The sequence below is a fragment of the Callithrix jacchus genome, chromosome 1, assembly GCF_049354715.1.
Source record: "Callithrix jacchus isolate 240 chromosome 1, calJac240_pri, whole genome shotgun sequence".
NCBI classification, from domain to species: Eukaryota; Metazoa; Chordata; class Mammalia; order Primates; family Cebidae; genus Callithrix; species Callithrix jacchus.
Window position 1 is genome coordinate 15,407,864 of NC_133502.1, and position 22,046 is coordinate 15,429,909.

A 22,046-nucleotide genomic window follows, 5' to 3' on the forward strand; every position below is an offset into this window, starting at 1 on the left:
TTTTGGAAAATGTATGTAACGTTTATTTATTGTAAATGCAAGGTCTTTTCGGTATCCATACATTTCCCAGCCACTGAAAAGGTGGATTTGGTTCTGATAGACCGGAACGGCTCCCAGGGAGGCATTGTGGTGTTAGTGTAAATCCCCTTTCCTTTTTGGTTTACTCATTTGATGCACGAGGGTCAGTTCTTGGGCTGCTGCTTTCTGTCCTGTTAATCCAGCTGCTGCACATGCGCACCAGGGCAACAGGTTAAAAGCCCTAATTTAAGATAGCTTTGGGTATGGATAAAATCCCTTTTTGTCCAGTTGAAGCGTCTGTTTTTCAATTGAGTCTAGTTGGGTTTATTTTCATGAATGTACATCTAATATGTTTATGTAAACACATTAAGGCAAGATTTCAGAATTTAGAGTATGTTTTATGATAATTACTACTGTTTTGCTAAAAGTTTAATAGCAATCATAAGAATTTCTTAAATTATTATTTTCAAATTAAAAAGATGTTAGACTTCTCATTTGTTCTTTTGGGTAGTATTTAGAGATTAAGAACCCAAAGACAGTCTCATTCATTCGTCAAATGTTATTTATTAAATTATTCCTCCATGCCAGACTTATTATCATAATTATCAATGTAACTGGTCTTTAACTTATATTTACAATGATTATGTAAATAGCAGAAACACCTAAGTATCCTACTTCTTGATAATCAGCTTTAACTCTCTCTGGGGGTCGTGTGTTCTTTTTGAAGCAAGTCTTTGAATAGATTACTCGGGCCTTACCCTAGTTCTTGGAATGCTAACTGAAGTTGTATGATCGATAGATTTCCCCAGAGTTAAAACTGGAGAGGTCCATGGAGGCAGAGTGGTGTCATGGAAAGGACACAGGCTGTCATTTACTTTTCCTCCCTTGAAAAGGGAAGAGCCGGCAGCTCAGGGGACGGTGTGAGAATTAAACTCTGAATAAGGTAAAGCGGCCGTCACAGGCCTGGCCCTCAGTGCATCCCCCATGAACGCCCCTCCCCTGCCCCTCATCCCTAAGGCAGTGGTGTCTGTAGGGCCTCAGGCATCTATATTCTCCATCTACATGCTGAGGGCCAGGGAAGTTACCTGGTTACTGCTGACTCTGTGCCACAAAAAAGGAGTGAAGGATGTACATTCAGAACCTGGTTTCAGCCAGGTGCGGTGGCTCACGCCCATAATCCCAGCACTTTGGGAGGCTGAGGCGGGCAGATCCTCTGAGGTCAGGAGTTCGATACCAGCCTGGACAACATGGCGAAACCCCATCTCTACTAAAAATTCAAAAATTAGACCGGCATGGTGGCATGCATCTCTAATCCCAGCTACGCAGGAGGCTGAGGCAGGAGAATCACTTGAACCCGGGAGGCGGAGGTTGTAGTGAGCCAAGACTGTGCCTCTGTACTCCAGCCAGGGCAACAGTGAGACTCCATCTCAAAAAAAAAAAACAAAAAAACTTTGTTCCTGTGGACAATATTTCAAAGACTTGTTAGGCCTGGGGAGCAGACCTGCTTCTTTTGCTTGTTTGAAGCCTAATTGCAGGTATTTCTAATACTTCCTACAGTGGACTTCCCTCCTCTTCCAAATGTTGCTTTTCCACAGAATCCATGTGGTCATTGCCAAAAAGAAAGAACTTCCTGAACTAAATCAAGCCAGCGTCCACTTCTCTTCCAGGATTGCAGGTTCCTTTTCAGATAAAGGTCTCAGAGGGCAGGCAGGGCAGAAGGTCTCCTCATAAAATCCGCGAACTGTGGTCCTCTGGGCACCTTGTCTTCTGATACCAAGTAGAACAAAGGAATAAACACAAACACACTTTACTCCCCCTCAGAACTCCTTCAGGTCAGATCTAGGATCCAAGAAGTAGCAAAAATAGTCCATCCAGACAATGAGCGATTTTCTTCGAAAGACAAACAAGCAAGAAACCTGGGTTTGTCTAGATATATACCTACTTCTGTCTCCCATGGTCGGTATGGAAGTACACACTATGCGGTAAACACTAGCTGAGGAACATCATCCTTTCCATCTTAGGATAGACTCAGAGAATCATAGATACCTTTCATTCTCTACTTAAAGACAGTATTGTTGGGTGCAATGGCTCACACCTATAATCCCAGCACTTGGAGAGGCCGAGGTGGGTGTATCACTTGAGGCCAGGAGTTTGACCAGCCTGGCCAACATAGTGAAGCCCCGTCTCTACTAAAAATACAAAAATTAGTTGGGCATGGTGGTGGGTGCCTGTAATTCCAGCTGCTCCGGAGACTGAGACAGAAGAATCACTTGAACCTGGGAGGCGGAGGTTGCAGTGAGCAGAGATCACGCCACTGCACTCCAGCCTGGGCGACAGAGCAAAACTGTCTCAACAAAAAATAAAGATAACATTAGTATTAATATTATAGATCTTACTATATTTCTGTTAGTGAGTTTTGTGATGGGTATTCCCCAAAGCCCTGTGTTACAGTGGGGGTGGAATTACAGCTGTGAGCCATTATACTGCTTGCCTCCCCCAATAAATATAAACTGGGTTCTTATTAATACTTAGCATGCATATGTTTCTTCCTCTTTTTTTTAATAGAGACAGGGTCTCAATGTGTTACCCAGGCTGAAGTGCAGTGGTTATCATGCCTCACTGCAGCCTAACCCTCTGGGGCTCAAATCGATCCTCCCAAGTAGCTGGGACCACAGTTGTGCGCCACCATGCATGGCTATTGTGTGTTTTTTTGTTTTGTTTTTGTAAAGATGGAGTCGAATTATGTTGCCTAGGCTGGCCTCAAACTCCTGGGCTCAAAAAAGCCTCCCACCTCAGCCTCCCAAAGTTTTGGGATTAGAGGCATGAGCCACCATGCTCAACCCCATCCCAGTAAATATCAACTGGATCCTTCCTCAATACTTAATTGAAAGACAGCAATTTTGGACATATTCAAGACAGTTGTTCCTTCTGCTTTGGAATGCTGAGAGCTTCTTTCCTCATAAGCGTGTTCTAGAAGTTCTACAGGGCCTTGCTGTGAGAACCAGAGAAAGCAGAATGGCCAGGGCCATCGAGTTGTCTTCTCCGAGATCATGATGAATGAAGGACTACTTTAAAAGGTGTCTCTCATCTTCAGCTGGAAACAAATAGTACTGAAAGGAGTGATCTGGACTGTTTCTCCTGTCTTTTAAAAGTGTGAGGCCTAAAGAAGGGAAAGGGTATCTTTGTGCTGTGGTAGGCCTGATACATTGTCAGTGACCAACAAATGTACTCAGCCATTTATATGGAGATAAGGTACCGTGTGATCTTAGCCAAACGGCCCTCCGCGTAGAGGTCAATTACCAAACCTTCCTTCAGCAGCCCTTGAGATTGGGCTTCTTTGTCAATCATCTGCTTGAGTATCAGCCATACTGAAGGAAAAGACACCAGGGATGGTGGTTGGTGGCAGCAGCAGCAGCCACAGATAAATGTGTCTCTGAGGTTTGGTTTCATCTGGTCCGTAAGATGTGTGCCTTTGGACCTGCTTCAGGCTAAATATCTTTTGGGATTTGATGGGCTTTTGAAATGTGCATAAATGGGAGGTGGGAAAGTGAGGCCAGAGATTCATAACGACTGCTCTCCACCCTCCAGAGGGGACTGCAGAAAGTGCAGCTGGCCATTGGCCTGTTGACAAGGCACTCGGCAGTCACTGAAAACATCCTTTTCCTTTCTTGGTCAATTACCAAATGATGTTCTTCTACTGATAAAGTTTAGAAAGAAGGGAAAAAGAGGAAGACGGAATCCTGGACCCCTTTCAGCCTGCACTCGAGTATTCTGCATGTGTTCTTCTCCTGAATCTCCGGTGCTAATACCCCCGACCACTGTCGGCCCAGTGTCAGTGTGGCCCATGCCCCCACCACCATCCTCCTCTTGTCAGTGTGGCCCATGCCCCTGCCACCGTTTGCCCTGAGTCAGTGTGCTCTGTGTCCCCGCCAGCCTCGGCACCGCATCAGCATGGCTGGTGCCTCTATCACCATTGGTGCTGTGTTGGTGTGGCTGGTGCCCCTGCCACCATTGAGGTTGCATCACCTGAGGTCAGGAGTTCGAGACCAGCCTGGCCAACATGACAAAACTGCGTCTCTACCAAAAATATAAAAATTAGCCAGATGTGGTGGCACATGCCTGTAATCCCAGCTTCTCAGGAGGCTGAGGCAGGAGAATCACCTGAACCCGGAGGTCGAGGTTGCAGTGAGCTGAGATTGTACCACTGCACTCCAGCCTAGGTGACAGAATGAGACTCCATCTCAAAAAAAAAAAAAAAAAAAAAAAAAAGGGTAGGGGCTTGGTGAGAAGAGGAGGTGTCCTGGTTTGGTTGTACTTTGTTAATATAGACTATATAGTATAGTCAGAATTGAGCTAGCAAAGTCTTCTCTAAACCAAAAAGTGGCCAGGCACAGGAGCTCATACCTATAATCCCAGCACTTTGGGAGGCCAAGGCAGGAGGATCATTTGAGACCAGGAGTTTGGGACCACCCTAGGTAACATAGCAAGACTTTGTCTCTACAAAAATAAATAAAAGACTGCTTGTATTAAAAAAAAAAAAAGGCCAAAGAATGCCTTAAAGCATTGAAATAAAACGTACTGATGGTTTCCCCAACAGAACAGAGACATTGGCCACTGTTGGAGCTGTGCTAGGTGATGAGGAAGGCCATATATTAGTTTCAAAGTCTGGGCAGACGGAGGCAGAGCGTAGGGAGGTGTTAGCAAGATGGCTGTCATGGATGTGCTGGGTTCACATGGGCAGTGGACTCCGGACGGGGAGGGAGGGAGGAAGGGCCTCAGAAATCTCCTGATGTGTGTGAAGAAGGCCTGTGTTCTCACTTTTCACTTCTTTGTTTCTAGCTAAGAAGTAAACTGAGTAACACACCCCACACCAGAACAGTTTGACTTAGCTTGTTATCTCAGGAGCTGGGCTTCAGTTCTGTAGTCAGAGCTGTCCTTTAATTGCTTCTCCCCTGGAGGCTGATGTGGTGACATACTTTGGAACACAGGGCATGCAGGCCTCCTTGTGTGAATAGTATCGTGGCCTGGGATGGCTGCAGTGCATTTTGCTGGGGCCTTGTTTTCCTTGGGGGTTGTTTTTTCTTTTTCCTTTCTTTCTTACTCTTTCCTTTTTTCTGGATGCGTTATGTTCTATAAAGACTCCTGCATTTTCCACACCAAAGTATTTTAGAAATTTCAGCATTATATGGCAACTTTTTTTTGAGACAGGGTCTCGCCCTATTACCTCTGCTTGAGTGTAGTGGCACAAACATGGCTCACTGTAGCCTCAACCTCCTGGGCCCGAGTCATCAATCCTCTGCCTCAGCCCCCCAAGTATCTGGGACCACAGGCATATCCCACCATACCTGTCTAAGTTTTGTATTTTTTGCAGAGATGGGGTCTCTCTATGACGCCAGGCTGGTCTTGAACTCCTAGGCTCAGGCAATCCTCCCTCCTAAAGTGCTGGGCTTACAGGTGTGAGCCCTGCACCTGGCCTGTTTTAAAGGTGATGTTTCTTCCTTTGGTTTCAGAGAGAAATCAGTTTCCTGTGTATCGTAAGCTATGTGGATAGGGGGATTATGATAATGAGTCATTATTTTATAATTTTGCCATTTCAAATAAGTTTAAAAACCTATAGCCAGTTTCTGATCTCAGGGAACATACCTATTAACTCAAGGTGTTATAAATACTTTGATAGCTTAAAAATCGAGTTAAGACAGAAAATACCGTGCTGTAATATAAGAAGCATTCATTTCCTTTTCCCTGCCCATCAGTCTCCACAGGATAACTTTATGCTTGACCCAAAGATATTTAAAAATACATCAGCTTTCTTTGAAACGTCTGTGTCAGGGTTTTTCATTTGAATGATTAACAGAAGCACATTGGTTTGCAGATAAATAGTATATAATTCTTCTTGCTTTTCTAGCTTTTAAAATGCATTGCAAATAATTATTGATACCATATGATTAAGAAAAGGGAATTTGTATGAAGCTAATTTGAAGAGAATTAGCTTTTGCATTATTTCTTTATTCATGTATGTATTTAATTAGCATCTGCTATGTGTCAAGTATAATGGAGTCAGCAGAAAGAGGACTTCCTAAAATCCTGGCTCTTGAAATCGGTTGTCTTTGTTTTTCCTCCTTAAAGATTACTCCCTGATCAGCCTTATTATTGTGATCAGAGATTTATATTAACTTTTAAGATATCAGAATCCCAATAATGTAGTATACAATAGAGACGGGTAGAGAACAGGACTTTTTTAAAAAAAAAAAAAAACTGTAATTTCTAGGAACTTGACTCTACCAGGGAAATTAACAGACTTGTCCAAAATTGTCCCTGTAGACAGAGAGGGCTGCTAAGGCTGGAATGTACCCGTCGTAATTTGAATGCTTAAAACTTTTTCCACTTTATTGTCAAAATTACTGCTTGAACTTCCTGTTTCCCCTCATGTGCCTATTTCCCTTGCTTTTTATCTTGTGCACCACCAGTCTGCGATATAGCTGCGTTTACTACTTCCTGAAGGCGTCATTAGTCATCAGGAGCACAGGTCATTACTGAAGTAGATAAGGGCATTCCTCCCATCAGCTACCCCTTGGACTAATTTGGAAAATATGGTTCCTTCCCTCAAAAGAAACAGCCCTGCTCCTCTGGACGTAAAAGAGCCATGCACGTGTCTCTGTTCCTTCTGAACAACTGGAATTAGTGTGTCCTGCTTGACGCCGAACTGGAGTTTAATTCACAATGGGAAGGAAGCTTCACCTAGATTATCTGTCCATATGCAAGGTGGGGAGCGGTGCAGCTTCCATCTCCCTGTTTTTCTAGTGGGCTTTCAGCTTTTCTGTCCCGTGACTATTACTGACTGCAGCGTAACCCCAAATCTTTCACCAGATGTTGTCTCACCATCTTAAGGACAGAAGAAAGTTCTAATGGATGTTTTGAATGTGCTCGACTTTTATTTTGTTCAGACCCAAACTGAATGAGGCAGAGGTTAAAATCTTTTCTTGTTCCATCTGAGTAAGCACGAAAACCTATGATCCTTAATCTGTCAGAAGAAAAATAACCCTTCTCTGTTAGTGGGATTTCTGATTCATTTCTTCTGCCCTGCTCCCCTGCTCTGCATTTTTTTAGTCAAATACTGTCTGGACTTTTGTGAGCCAATAACCTCCCTCCTCACCTCATTCCTCTCTCTTCCCCTCCCCTGTGATCACACAAAGAGCAGAGAGCCCTCAAAAGCCTGGGTTTCTGGGTTTTGTATTTTAAAGAGAGGATGAAATACTTGCTGTACTTCAAAACAGCTACCGATCTGTTTTAACAGCTACCGATCTGTTAAAACTTTCCCAAAAGAAATCGGTTGGCATCAGCATAGGGGGAGTAAGAAAAGTAAAAGAAACTGAGATATTAAGAAAAAAAAAATGGAGGAGAATATAACGTTGGCTTTTGTAATTCATACCAAACTGACTTTCCTTCATTGCAAACTAGTAGGTGTGGCAACAATGTCAAACCTCCCAAGTCAGGGAGTCCTGAAAGCTTTCTACTTAATGGTGTCTCTGAGTAATAACCAGGGCCCATACATGGTGCTGGGATTTGATAGCCGAGGCCGTTAGTTCTGACCATTTGGCCCTGTAACTTGGATCAGGACCATTTATTTATCTATGGCCACACCCATAGACAGATATTCTGAAGCAGGGGCCATGAATCAAATCCCATATGTCACCTATTTTTGTATAGCCCTCTACCTAAGGATGGGTTTTCCAGATGAATGATTCCATGATAGGGAACATTACCTTCGAACCCCAGTTGAGCAAAATGCTGTTCCCCGCAAAAGATGTCCATTCTTCTCACAAGTAGAACATATTACTCTAGAAGTCTACTATAAAATATAAAACTGTATGGCTATAAAATCTACCCAATTTTATTTTGAATTTCATCGATAAAAAAATTTACGGAAATTTGTGTTTTCATTTGCTATACCAGCACGTATATAACATCTTCCTGTTTGTCCCACAGCCCACAAAGTCCGAAATATTTACTATCTGGCCCTTTCAGACAAAAGTTTGCTGAGTCCTGCTCTAAGCTGTCACAAATAGAGACAATTTTGAAGGGAAAAAAGATACTCTCACTCTAATTCTTTGCCTTTGCCTGAATCTCTGTTTTGTGGTGGTGGTTGTTTGTTTGCTTGCTTGCTTGTTTGTTTTTAGAGGCAGGGTCTTGCTCTGTCACCCAAACTGAAGTGCAGTGGTGTGATTATAGCTCACTGCAGCCTCAAACTCCTGGGCTCAAGCCATCCTCCCGCCTCAGCCTCCTGAGTAGTTAGAACCACAGGTGGGCAGCCCTGTACCCAGCTAATATTACCCAGGCTGATCTCAAACTCCTGGACTCAAGTGATCCTCCCACCTCAGCCTCCCAAAGTGCTGGGATTATAGGTGTGAGCCACCACAACCAACGTTTTTTTTTTTTAGGAGTAAAGTTCTTCTGGTTAATGTGAATGTGAGTTCATAGGCTCTGGCTTGTGCAGTGCCCCGAGAAAACTGACATTAATTGTACAGTTGTGAAATGTGGCATAATATAGTCAAAAGCTACTGGTTTAAAAAATTTAAAGTACAGAGTAAAATAAATCTGTGTTTCCATATATAAAACAGGCAGCAGCAGTACTTCAAAGGACTGTCTAAAGGATTAAGTGAGATAATGCACTTCAGTTAATACAAAATAGAGTCCTGTATCTCTTTTCAACACCATTCTGATTTTAAAGGAAGAGTCTTTTTTTTTTTTTTTTTTTTTTTTTGAGATGGAGTCTTGCTCTGTCGCCCAGGCTGGAGTGCAGTGGCACGATCTTGACTCACTGCAACCTCCGCCTCTCGGGTTCAAGTAATTCTCCTGCCTGAGCCTCCTGAGTAGCTGGGATTATAGGCACACATCACCACGCCCAGCTAATTTTTGTATTTTTAGTAGAGATGGGCTTTCACCATGTTGATCAGGCTGGTCTCAAACTCCTGACTTTGTGATCTGCCTGCCTCAGTCTTCCAAAGTGCTGGGATTACAGATGTGAGCCACCGCGCCTGGCCAGGAAGCGTGTTCTTAAAGGAAGACCATTGTCTGTTTGAAACTACATTCTATACATTTCTCTTTTTCTTTCTTTCTTTCTTTCTTTCTTTCTTTCTTTCTTTCTTTCTTTCTTTCTTTCTTTCTTTCTTCTCTCTCTCTCTCCTTCCTTCCTTCCTTCCTTCCTTCCTTCCTTCCTTCCTTCCTTCCTTCCTTCCTTCCTTCCTTCCTTCCTTCCTTCCTTCCTTCCTTCCTTCCTTCCTTCCTTCCTTCCTTCCTTCCTTCCTTCCTTTCTTTCCTTTTTTTCTTTCGACAGCGGAGTCTCGCTCTGTCACCCAGACTGGAGTGCAGTAGCATGATCTTGGTTCACTGCAACCTTTGCCTCCCAAGTTCAAGTAATTCTGCTGCTGCAGCCTCCCAAGTAGCTGGGATTACAGGCACCTGCCACCATGCCCAGCTAATTTTTGTATTTTTAGTAGAGATGGGGTTTTGCCATCTTGGGCAGGGTGATCTCGAACTACTGACCTCAGGTGATCTGCCCGCCTCAGCCTCCCAAAGTTCTGGGATTATAGGCATGAGCCCCCGCGCCCGGCCACCCTATGCATTTCTAACATATATAAAGCATAAGTACATTTCATTGGAGAGCAAAAGGAGGTTTTTTTTGGTTTGGAAAAATGTTAGGATAATGGGGGTCAGTGTTTTGCTATCTCTCTGCCACAGACTACAGCATTGGAAAGGGACACTGTCTTGGTATTATGAATAGCTAGTGTTTATGCCTGGGAATCCTCCACCTGCATGCAATCGACAGATAAGAGTTAGAAATGTGCATGACGTTTCAAAAAAAATCTGTGGTGCTAATCGAGGAGATGAAATTTCTGGTCCTGCCTGTGTTCCTCACTCTGTGGCTTCCATAATGCATCTTTTGACTCTGGAGTTTGTCCTTCTTCCTCCAAGACTGGATTTCATTGTCATGCCTCTGAGAACCCGCTCCACTGCCCTCTTATGCTGAATGAGTCCTTCCCCACCAGGCTTCAGGCCATTGGTTTCTACCCAGTGTTCATATTTTTCATCTGTTGTCTTCCCCCAAGGCTGAATTCTGTCGTCCTCATTTTTATATTCCCAGAGCCTGGTTTAGGTGCTTACTATCGATTTGTTGAATCAATGAAATATTGTTTAAAAATTGTCTCATGCTAAAATAAAATGAAAGGCAAAAAAAAAACCCCTTTGGATTTTTCTCTTTTTTAGGTATAGACTAATATATAAAGATAATCATGAAATATTATTTTAGTGCTGATTAAAAATTTACAGATAAGCCTAAATTTATATATAGCTTGTCTGAGGGTTAGGTTCTGAAGAATATGGGGGCATCAGAGAGTCGGTATAAATCCATCTTCATTTTCTTCAGGGCCAGCTCCTTAGCACACAGCAGCTTCCCGGTCCCCCTGCAAGTGTGTTTCCTTAATGTGGCAAAGTGCCTGCCACAGTGTTCCAGGCCCAGGTGTCTAGCTCATGGAGGTCAGAGTGGGAGGGGCAAGTCTTCTCAGTAATAGTCGCTGTTATCGCCAGGCGCGGTGGCTTATGCCTGTAATCCCAACACTTTGGGAGGCCAAAGCAGGCGGATCACGAGGTCAAGAAATCGAGACCATCCTGGCCAACATGGTGAAACCTTGTCTCTACTAAAAATACAAAAATTAGCTTGGCGTGGTGGCACATGCCTGCAGTCCCAGCTACTATGGGTGAGTGGGGCAGGAAAATTGCTCGAACTCGGGAGGTGGAGGTTGCAATGAGCTGAGATCATGCCACCGCACTCCAGCCTAGTGAGAGAGAGACTCCATCTCAAAAAAAAAAAAAAAAAGATCGCTGTTATCAATTGGGCTTCCTGTGCATGAGGTACTTCATCAGGGGTTTCACATGTATCTTTTCATTGGCTTCTCACTACAATCATATTATATCCAACTCCTAATATGAATCTGGGATTTAAAGAGGTTAAGAAACATGCTTAGGGTGGCTGGTCCAAAGGTAGTGAGTTATCTCCATTAATTGTTCACAGTCAGTTACAGACTGAACTTCTTGCTCTACTCTTTCCCCCCTTCTCACTACAGCACTTGACTAGTCTTTAAAATAAATAAATTAAAAAATATATATACATATAAAAAGAAAAAAAAATAAGAAACATGCCTAGGGTGTCACTGACTCCAGGTGTGCTGGGTTCCAAAGCCCATGCGTAGGCTTTTCTTACCTCTCACCTCCTTTCTAGGGAAGTGGCAAGATTTTTGGAGCCAGCGAGTCTGGGGGCTCATGACCCATTGTTTCTCCTTGAAGCACAGACTAGAGGAGTCATGTGCCCAAGAGTGTTATTAATCGTTATCCTTTCCCGTTCTCCAAACTCAGGAAAAACAGAACTGTCAAGAGTTAGGAATTGTGTCCTGGTCACCAGGTTCCTTGTTTGTGCCATGACCCAGGGTGGAGTCATCCCAACACAGATGTGGCTGGGCTGTAAACTGAAGGTGACAAGGGAGGCAAACTGCTGTGCAGTCTAAGTCCTCCAACTTTTAGAACAGGCTCGCTACTGTGCATGTCCGTTTTTTCTAACCTTTTTTGGTGGCTTACATACAATGACATATGAGTTAAATTTGTTGAGTACTACGTGCAGGCAGTCCCAGGCAATGAGAAGTGAGCTTCATGGTAATTGAGAATGAAGTTAAGAAAGAAAATTTTATTGTTAATCAATAGCTTAATTGCCTCCGGGACATTTTAAATAAATGCCATGCAGTACTTAAGGAGCGGTGTTCTGTAAGTGAGATGCAAAAATTCTTTAATTAAACCATGGTGGGTATTCCCTGATTGAAATATCTGCCTTTATCTTAATATTTAAACCCTCCTGATTCATTTAACAACTCAATTAGGAATGGAGTAGATTAAAGGCTCCTTGAAATAAATCAATTGTATAAAATTGATTAAAAGTATTTCTGGGCTAGGCTTCTGTGTATTTGTATTGATTGAACATATTTTTGGTTCATTTTATGTTTAGCTGTCTTCTCGAGTAAGCTGTGTTTCAGCCTGTAGGGGACAGATGGTAGCTATGCCATTGTAGAGGGCAGACAGTTATTAGAATTTGTCTGAGAAATGGATCAATTGTAAGGGTTTCTTGGCCACTAAGAAAGGAGACACTTCCCCAGATGATGACTTGGATGGTCCCTACAATTAACCACTTAGAGGCCAGGCGTGGTGGCTCAAGCCTGTAATCCCAGCACTTTGGGAGGTCGAGGTGGGTGGATCACGAGGTCAAGAGATGGAGACCATCCTGGTCAACATGGTGAAACCCCGTCTCTACTAAAATACAAAAAATTAGCTGGGCATGGTGGCACGTGCCTGTAATCCCAGCTACTCAGGAGGCTGAGGCCGGAGAATTGCCTGAACCCAGGAGGCGGAGGTTGTGGTGAGCCAAGATCGCACCATTGCACTCCAGCCTGGGTAACAAGAGTGAAACTCCATCTCAAAAAAAAAAAAATTAACCACTTAGGAGGCTGCCAAGTCAGTCAGTTGGTCAGTCAGTGAACACACCTGAGTGCAGCCATGGAAAAGGTCTTGTGCCCGATGCTGATAAGCTTGTGTCAATGTCAAACAAACTAAACAGACCCAGGGATTCAAGGGGATTTGCCAGCCTCTGATTGATTGTGCAAGGGGGGAAAAAGATGGGAAACCCAAAGACTTAGATATTCAAAAGTTTTAACCTTACTAGATTACTCAGTTTATGAGCGGCAGAGATGCCTGGTGTGGAGCTCAATAAATTCTTGTGAAAAGAAGGAAGGAAACGAGGTGAGTGGGGGTAGTCGCCTGGGAGGAGGGAGGGGGATGAGTCTTGCATCTGTCACTGTACTGCACGCTGTTCCCTGACTAGTTGGACACTCAGCTGTGACTCTCGTGCTGATAACAGACATTGTCACGAGGATTCAAAAAGTGCAGGGAATACATGTCAGTGGCATTTTTAAAATTCAGGGTTGGTGTGTGTTGCCAAGCTAACACTGTGATTTCACTTAATTCTTAAAAAGAGTAAAATAGCTCTCAGTAGTTACCAGAATCTTAAAATACAGGATCACGTCTCTTTTTAAAAATTTATTTAGGTTAAATAAGCAGCCAATACCAAGCTGAAGTAGTCATCAAATAATGGGGTTTTATAAATGGGTTTACATGGAAATTTTTATCTCCTAATTTCAGTGTTCATGATGTGAAACAGTCAAGTCCTTATAAAGGGTAGCATTTGCAAGTAAACACATTTAGACACCGTGTGAACTAAGTACTTGAGAAAAGGAAATGAGGGGAGGAAAGGAAAATATTTTAAGTTATATTTTCGTGAAGGACTCGGGTATTCAACATGTATTAGCAGACTCTGGCCAGGCTCAAAAATGATGGGTCAGGTTCAGGCTACTGTTTTAGGCCCACACTGGCCAGGGTGTTCCCCAGGGTGCCTTTCTGCCCCCGGAATCCCTGTTATGGGCCCATGGAAAGCCTGTGTATGTCCACTGACTGCTGATGGGTCCCTGTGATGGTTTAGATCTGAAATCATACTCAGTTCTTTGCCACGTTCTGGAAGCCCAGAATTGTTACATCACTGTCAGTATGAAAATCCCTTTAGAATTCTGCATGATAATTCAGAGCACTTAATACCATTTAAATTTTCATGTCCTGGAAGAACTGTACTTGTGGCCAAGCATGGTGGCTCTTGCCCGTAATCCCAGCACTTTTAGGAGGCCGAAGTGGGTAGATCACCTTAGGTCAGGAGTTCGAGACCAGCCTAACATGGTAAAACCCCATCTCTACTAAAAATACAAAATTAGCCAGGTGTGGTGGTGTATGCCTGTAATCCCAGCTACTTGGGAGGCTGAGGCGGGAGAATCACTTGAACCCAGGAGGCGGAGGTTGCAGTGAGTCAAGATCGCAACATTGCACTCCAGCCTGGGCAACAAGAGTGAACACCATCTCAGAAAACAGAAATAAAAACAAACAAAACACAATCTCTATTTGTAAAAACATGTACGAGGACCATTGTATCTGCACAAATACACTGTATCTTCACAAAAATCTGTGAAGAAAGGAAAATGAGCCGTGTGTACTCCGGAGCAACTAGCTGCCTCCCAGTGGCCATAAATATGTCTTGTTTCTCAACTATTTCCAAATGATTCAAACTTAAAGAAATTTGTACATGCCCAGCAAAGCTCATTTTCTAGCATTAGTTCTTTCTATAATTCTTTAATGTTGTAGGATATATTTATGAAATCATTTTCTCTGACACTAGTGAATCTGCCTTTGAGAGCTCAGTGGTAAATACACAATCAGCGTGTGTGCTAAGAGGCTGGAGAGTCTCCAGACAAATGCTGTCCTCTGCCTTGCAGAGCAGTGATGTCTGTAAGCAGCTTTCCTTAGGTGCCCACTCACTCACCGGCTCGGATGCAGCGAGTCTCAAGACATCTTAAGAAAATTCCCATCCGAGCATCACACTGCAGGGTCTGGTGTTAGATACTTTTGTGGCTACATGAGTTCTTACTCATTTCCCTTCTCTGTCTGTCTTGTATTTTTTATGTGCCGGTCTTGCTTCAGTTCATATGCATTCAGGAGAAGGTATCATTAGCGACTCGATGCCCATATTATGACTTAAGCTGGAAAGTCTACATGTAGAAATTCTGCGTCTCTCAAACTGAGATTTTTGATTCGTAGACAGATCGTCTGTAGACTCTTCCCTGAGGCTTTGGCTGCTTGGGACACAGATTGTAATCACAGTAATTAGCACTGAATTTTCAAGTCCTGCTCTCCAGCTTGACCTGGCAGCATTTAACTGTGCGCACACAGCTGGATCAATGGCAGGAATTGAAGGGCCCAGTTGTGGGGCTGCTCCTGGCAGCCTGTGGTGAGCACTGTCCCTGGAGAATTCCAGGAGAGCATCAGGGACAAGGGACGGTGCAGGGACCTGGGGTGCAAAAGTAAAGAAATATGATATTATAAAGTGCCTGTCGATGGGAATCCTGTTCAAGATTGCTACTGGAGACAAATTGAAGTGTGAACTTCTGCCTGAAATTAATTATCAATGGATTCATTTTTCTCCTTGCTTAGTTCAGTTTTGGGTATTTCTAAAATGTCCTTTGTTAAAGTTTACACTTCCTTTCCCTAAGAGAAGTACTTACAGATTGGAATTTTAAAGCTAGTGGGAAAAAATTGTAGGACACAAAATAGATACTTTCATGTCACAACTGGGGCAAAGAAACACCCATGGCTGTTAGGAGATAAATTCTCTAGGAAGTTTGGTGGCGTTGGAGAGACAGGACTCAAGCTCAGATAAGCCACAAGGCACTCCTCTGTCAACCACTTCTTCATAGTCTCCGGGAGTGTATCACTCTCACCAGGCCACTAGAAGGAGAAAGAATGACAAGAACATGGTAGTTGGGCTTGGCAGACTCTAACCCTCCACCCATCAAGGGCTAGTGATTTTGTGGGGATACTTGAAGGCTGACTGCTGAATAATAGGTTTAAACTTACTGGAAATACCCCTCGACACAAAACCATTTAAGCATATGTAGTATCTCTCTCTTCTTCTTCTTCTTTTTTTTTTTTTGAGACAGAGTCCCATTTTGTGGCTCAGGCTGGAATACAGTGGCATGATTTCAGCTCACTGTAACCTCCCCCTCCTGGGTTCAAGTGATTCTCTTGCCTCAGCCTCCTGAGTAACTGGGATTACAGGCAGACACCACCATGCCTCGCTAATTTTTTTTGTATTTTTAGTAGAAATGGGGTTTTGCCATGTTGTCCAGGCTGGTCTCGAACCCCTGACCTCAGGTGATCCACTTGCCTTGGCCTCCCAGAGTGCTGGGATTACAGGTGTGAGCTGCCACACCCGACTGAGCGTATGTAATATCTCTAACCATAGGATCAATCTAGTTGAAAAACATGGTAGGCAGAGTTTTACAGTGAGAGCTTTTTTTTTTAAAGTTTAGTTTTCTTAGAGACAGAAACATCATTGGTTCCATCCTACTACTTTGCATCAGTAGTTCATATGAGGTTGTACTTTTGCCTTTTTCACTTGTCAGCATTTGCACTGACTTAAATTGAAAAGATATCTGTGTGTAAATATCTCACTTGACAATCATTTTATGACTTGAATGTTCACTTGGAATGGGACCCTGACATGTTCACACGTAGTAGTTTTCAGCTGCAATTACATTTGCCACTAATTTGTACCTTGGAACGTGTTTATCGAAGCTGCTGTGGAGCACTCAGTTCCAGGAGCCCTTCCACTGGAAGCATCATCTGCTTCCAGATTGCACCTTGCACTGGGAGAAACCTGGTGTCTTTCTGGAAAATTCCTTACCATTCAACAGCTTACCCAGTCATGCGTTTAGCACTTTTTTTCTGAAATTCTTTCATAAATAAACAGGAAGACTTCTTTGCCATTTTTGTTATGAAAGGGAAATGAGGATAAAAGTTACACATAGTGTTATTTTAACATCTAAGTCTTACATTTGTTGAAGAGTTATGCTTTTACTTAAAAACAAAACCAGAGCATTATGCCTGTTGCCAGCCTCTGTCAATGATGGCTCTTCATTCTTTCAAAGTACACAGCAGAAAACACTGTGTTAAGCTCTTCTTGGCTTTAAAAGCCAAATTAGACACCAAAAGTCTCAGCACTTTGAAGTCCTTTAAAAGATAATTTAAGTAAATTGCTTTAGAAATCGATGCCAAACTTTTAAAAAGTACTTTTCACGTCTTGCCTTTACAAGTAACTGTGGAATTAGACACACCATACATTTACTCTGTATTTTCCTAATAAGTTTGAATTTTCAGAAAGTCTTTATTTTTATGTTATAGATCCAACACGGCTGTTGGACGTTGATGAGACGCAGCCAATATTATTACACATTTTTTTTCGTAAGCGCAGAACTTGGAATGGGACAGGGACTGTTTGATTTGGAAAAACATCATCTGTTTTCCTTTTCCTCCTCTTTTCCTTCTGTGTTTATTTCATTTGGTGGCTGGAAGTTGCAGGTTTTTCCACTTCACACTTTTGCTAGCCCTCTTCTTTTCTTCCGCCTTACAGTTTGCAGTAGAAGAGGGTAGTGGGCTTTTTGTTTGGTTTTTTTTTTTCTTTTTCTTTTTCTTTCTCTCTCTTTTTTTTTTTTTTGCATCTTCCTTCCTTTCCATTTAGAGATTGTTGCTGACCAAATTTAAAACACTACAGTGTTTAGGATCCCTGCAGGGCCATTTTAAGTATTTGGAGCCATAAAGGGCCCCAAGCAATAACTACCTGAATTGCTTTTAATTACACAATATAGCTGCATCATTTTACTTCAGATTCTTTTTGATTGATGCTGTAAGGCAATTGTAACCGCGGATGATGGGATTAAGTGCCTCTTGAAGTGACTTTAGCTTCTTGTGGGAACAAAGGGAAAGAGGAGAACACTTAGTCCCTTTTTGCCTGAGCTGCCTTTTTCTTCACTTGCGTATAAAGAAATACAATTAACAAACATTATCCCCAGAGGTAAATTGAAATGTACATGCAGACAAGAACCGCTCTTGACTGCAATTAGACATATATGATCCAAGGTATTCTGGCCATTCATTAGCGCTAATTGTTTGAGAAACATGCCCAGAACAAATGATTAAAATGTAGGCGCCATAACTGGGATTATTAGCATGTGTGATAAAATGCACACTCTGTGGCTGTACTGAGGAAACGCTTCGGAAAGCAGCTGTAATTTGAAGAATGGTTGGTTCAGCTCTGTGGTGAGCTCTTGGTGTTTGCTCAAGACCTGGTGGTGTTTATAAAAAACAACTTGTATCTTTCTTTCTTAATTAGTGGGAATTACAATGCAAATGTTGGTATTTTGTAATTTAATATCCTAATGCTTTCCCGCGCCTTTGGGTTGCTCCTGCAGCCTAGCGTATTGCGGGGACTCAGGATAACCTGAATTCTTAGGTTTTGCTTCTACGCTCCACTTTTCTTTAAAATGTTGGATGCCAGGGAGAACCACTTGAAAGTTTGCTCCCTTATTTGACTTTTGACTAGTTACTCATCACATCTACACTGTAGTGAGAGGGAAAAGTTCTGAGAGATCCTCTGGCATTTGGAACTTCTCTTACAGTCACAGAGATCTGGCAGGGGTGACCTAGTTAGATGTAAACCAACTAGGAGCTGGTTGGTCCATCTGAGCGGCCAGCAGTCTGCAGCGTTCTTATGACTGAAGGGACTGGTTTTGGGATGTGCCAGCCCCTGACCTAATGTCTCTAAGCCCTCTGGGACCTGTACAAGTGGAGAACGAAGTGGAGAACGCCTAATCCAAATTAAGTGACCAGAGGAGTAGGCATCAATTCAGAGAGATAGATGGCGATTAAATTCCCTATGGAAATGCATTTAGGAGCTGGCATTAGCACTCAATAAGAGATATGGGAAGTACCCAGGGCAAGGGAAAGAGAAGATATGAGATGGAAAAGGACCAAAGGAACAATAGAGGGCTCACTGGGGAGTGTGTCGGGCAGGCAGAAGCTGCCTCCCAGGTAGGTCTGTCTATTCCTGGCTGTTTCAGGGCTTTCTTTTCTTTTTTGAGATGGAGTCTAGCTCTGTCGCCCAGGCTGGAGTACAGTGGCACAATCTTGGCTCACTACAATCTCCACCTCCCGGGTTCAAGCAATTCTCTGCCTCAGCCTCCTGAGTAGCTGGGATTACCGGCGCTTGTCACTATGCCTGGCTAATTTTTGTATTTTTAGTAGAGACGGCAATTTCACCATCTTGGCCAGGCTGGTCTTGAACACCTGACCTCGTGATCCACCTGCCTTGGCCTCCCAAAGAGCTGGGATTACAGGCGTGAGCCACCACGCCCCGCCGATTGTTTCAGGCTTTCTATTTGGAGCTCAGTGTTCCTCTGTCCTCCACCTGCACTGCGGCATCTGGAGTCACAGGCAGGACCATTTGAAGATTGTCCATTTGGTGCCATGAAAACCTGCAACAACCTTTCAATCTCAAGTGGTCTGTCCTTGTCACCCCACATACTTCCCAGCCACCTACCCCTTAGCATGTCATTAGCCCATTCCAAGGGAAGACAAGTATCAGTGTTAGCTAGAGGGAATATAAGATTAAATTTGCTTTTAAAGTCAGCTGCCAAATTCAAAAGACAAACACAAAAGACTTTCTGGTTCTCTCGGTCTCTGACTGTTTTTCTTGTCGTTGGTTGTCACAGAAAATGGAATTAAGTCACAAATAAGCCATAACATAGATTATTATAGACATACAGCTTGTAAAAGATTCACCTGTTAATTTTTCGTTTTATTCTCTTTGTATTTACAATAAAAGTGTTACTCTCTGAATTTGACGGGTTAACTCCACTGGAAATTAAGTAACTGTGTATATTCAGTAGATTTTGCAGGGAGCTGAAAATAAAGGGGAAAGAAACTGTTTTGCACCTTGAACTGGTGCATTGCTGTGTGATACTGAATTAAGAAAAAATATTAAGCTCCCTTAAAATTAGAGGAAGTTCCAGGAAGTCTTGCCTTAAATAGATATTTAAAGGAATTAGTGCTTATAGCACGTTAAACATACTTCAAAAAAACCCCAACTATGTTAGAAAAGCCTTCATGATCACATCCATATGTTAAGTTTTAATTTTCATCACACTTAGCTCTGAATAATTAAGAAGGAAAAAACAATCTTAATCTTATTGTGGGTCCCATACAATCAAAGCCACATACACGTGATTTGTGATCACAGCTTGTATTCACAGCTTTCGTGTGTGTGGAATGGGTCTGGCAATTAGACTCAGACTCTTGTTTTTTTCTAAAAATTATTCAGTACTAGAGAGTGATCAATAGTAAACTCTCCAAAAATCTAAAAATCAGAATAATCAAGGGACTGTGGCTAAAAAAAAAAAAAAAATGTCAGAATTCTAAGCTATGTAACATTTTGGCCTCATTTCATTGAGATTGACACTTGAAAGGAATTTTTGAGAGAATCTAGGAAGAAAATGGAGATTTCATTAACCCAGGTCGTTTTCATGACCGTTACCAAAAAAAAAAAAAAAAAAAATTCAGATGTGGGAAGAACTATTTTCTCAAAATTGCAGAGCCATTTTCTAGAAGAAAAAAAGAAAACTCTTCCATGATTAATTTCATATCAAAGTACCCAGTCATGAGGGAGATGCATTAATTTGACACGTTTAGCAGCCTTTGAGCTTTTGAAAAACTCTAAAAGAATCCATGGTTACATCTGTCAGGATGACAGTCTTCTTTCGTGACCTTTAAAAAAAAGTTAAGGAGAAACTGATCTTTTTGGTTCACATTTGCTTAGTTACCTCTAACTGAACAAGCCAGGAAATAGTCATTTTAGCTTTAAATACTATTTCTTGACATAGAATCACTGGTACCAATGGAATCTCTAAAAGGAAGAGTTTAGTGGATATTTCTGGTGGTCTCATGGTAATGATATGTCCTGTGCTCTTCTCTGGCTGTTTCAATACATTAGCTACTAAATATTGCCCTTTCTGGACTTGTTTGTAGAATCAGATCTCCTTAGGAAGATCAACAGTGGGCAATATAACTAGAGACCTCTGCTTTGAATGTTCATCATTGGCCAGTATGGAACAAGTTTCCTCTTTATTCCTTACAACGTTCCAGGATCTGAAATTATTAATGGTCTCTACAGAGGCAAAGAGAAGTCAGGATGGCGTGTTCTTTCTGTTTGAATTACAATTTACCAAATTCTCCCCCGTCATGTATTTGACAGGTGCTATATATCTCATAGTTCCTGATGCTGGGATTACACTTGAAAATCCATCTATCAAATCTCTTTGGGTAAAGTCCTGGGCAGTCATTCCCGGACCACGTTCTCAGCGACATTAACAGTTAACTATTAATGAACAACATCCTTTGACTCCTTTGTGTTTCCAGGAGTCCTCGCTAGAAGCAGCCCAGAAACAGAAGAGATGCTAATCGCATTGTGTGCCTAAACGTGTTCAGTGAAGGAGTGAAGGTTTCCCTCTTGACCTCAGAGTCATGGCAGGGAAAAAAATCCCTCCAGTTTTCCATCAGATAAAACCCCTGCTCCTCCTTCTCTCACCAAAAGTAGAGCCAGAAAGTGGGATTAAGGCGAATACCCACTAACGGGCACATGCGCCATTGTCATTCCCTCTTCAACACAAAACAAGGAGCTTTGCAGAAAAACAAAAAGCTCCTCTTTTCTACCCCCCCGCCCCGCCCCCATGCTGCCTTTCTTTCCCTCCCCCTCGCCTCCCTCCTTCCTACCCTCCCACTTTCTTATCCACCCTGGCTTTCCTTCGGCTGCCCTCCTTCCCCTCTTTTTATGGTTTTCTCTCTCACCTGCTCCCAAATACCCTCTCCCCCTGCCTTCCTCTTCCTTCTTGCCTCCTGCTGCTCTGATTTAGGCAAAGGCTTTCCTCATCCTCCTTTCAGAAAAGTGTGTGTTTACCCTCAGAGGAGCTACCAGGCACCCACGTGTGGTGAGGTAGAGCCACTCTGGGACCTGCCACGGCCACATTTATAGAAAGATGAACCCACATGGAAGACAAACAGGGCTCTCGGTTTTCATAGGAAACCTGCCCTCTTATTTGGGATCCAGGAATGGTCGCCACAGTGGTATGACACTTTCCCTGTTCCTGGGATTTCCCTGACACAAGCCACGCACCTGCAGCTTCTGCTCGCATTTGTACAGCCCACCTTAGGAGGCCTTCCTTAGCGAGGGCCAGCGTGTGGTGGACTCAGTATTTGTTGAATGCGTGTTTTATCCTGAATCTGATCAATACATTTTTGTTTATGAAATGGTTGCATGGATGTGATAAGGCCAATAGATGGGGTAACTTTGTTTTTTAATTGTGGTAAAATATACGTAACATAAAATTGTAACCATTTTCAAGCGTACAGAGCAGTGGCATTAGATAGTACGTTCCGATTGCTGTGCTGCCGTCACAACCACTCACCTCCAGAATGTTTTCATCTTCCTGAACTGCGACTCTGTA

At 42.8% G+C, this 22,046-nt stretch overlaps 1 protein-coding gene across 10 annotated transcripts in view; it reads left to right on the top strand.

Annotated features, from left to right (window-relative positions):
* Window positions 1–22,046, top strand: part of CLYBL (citramalyl-CoA lyase) — a 287,479-nt gene that overhangs the window by 116,323 nt on the left and 149,110 nt on the right. The window lies entirely within an intron of this gene.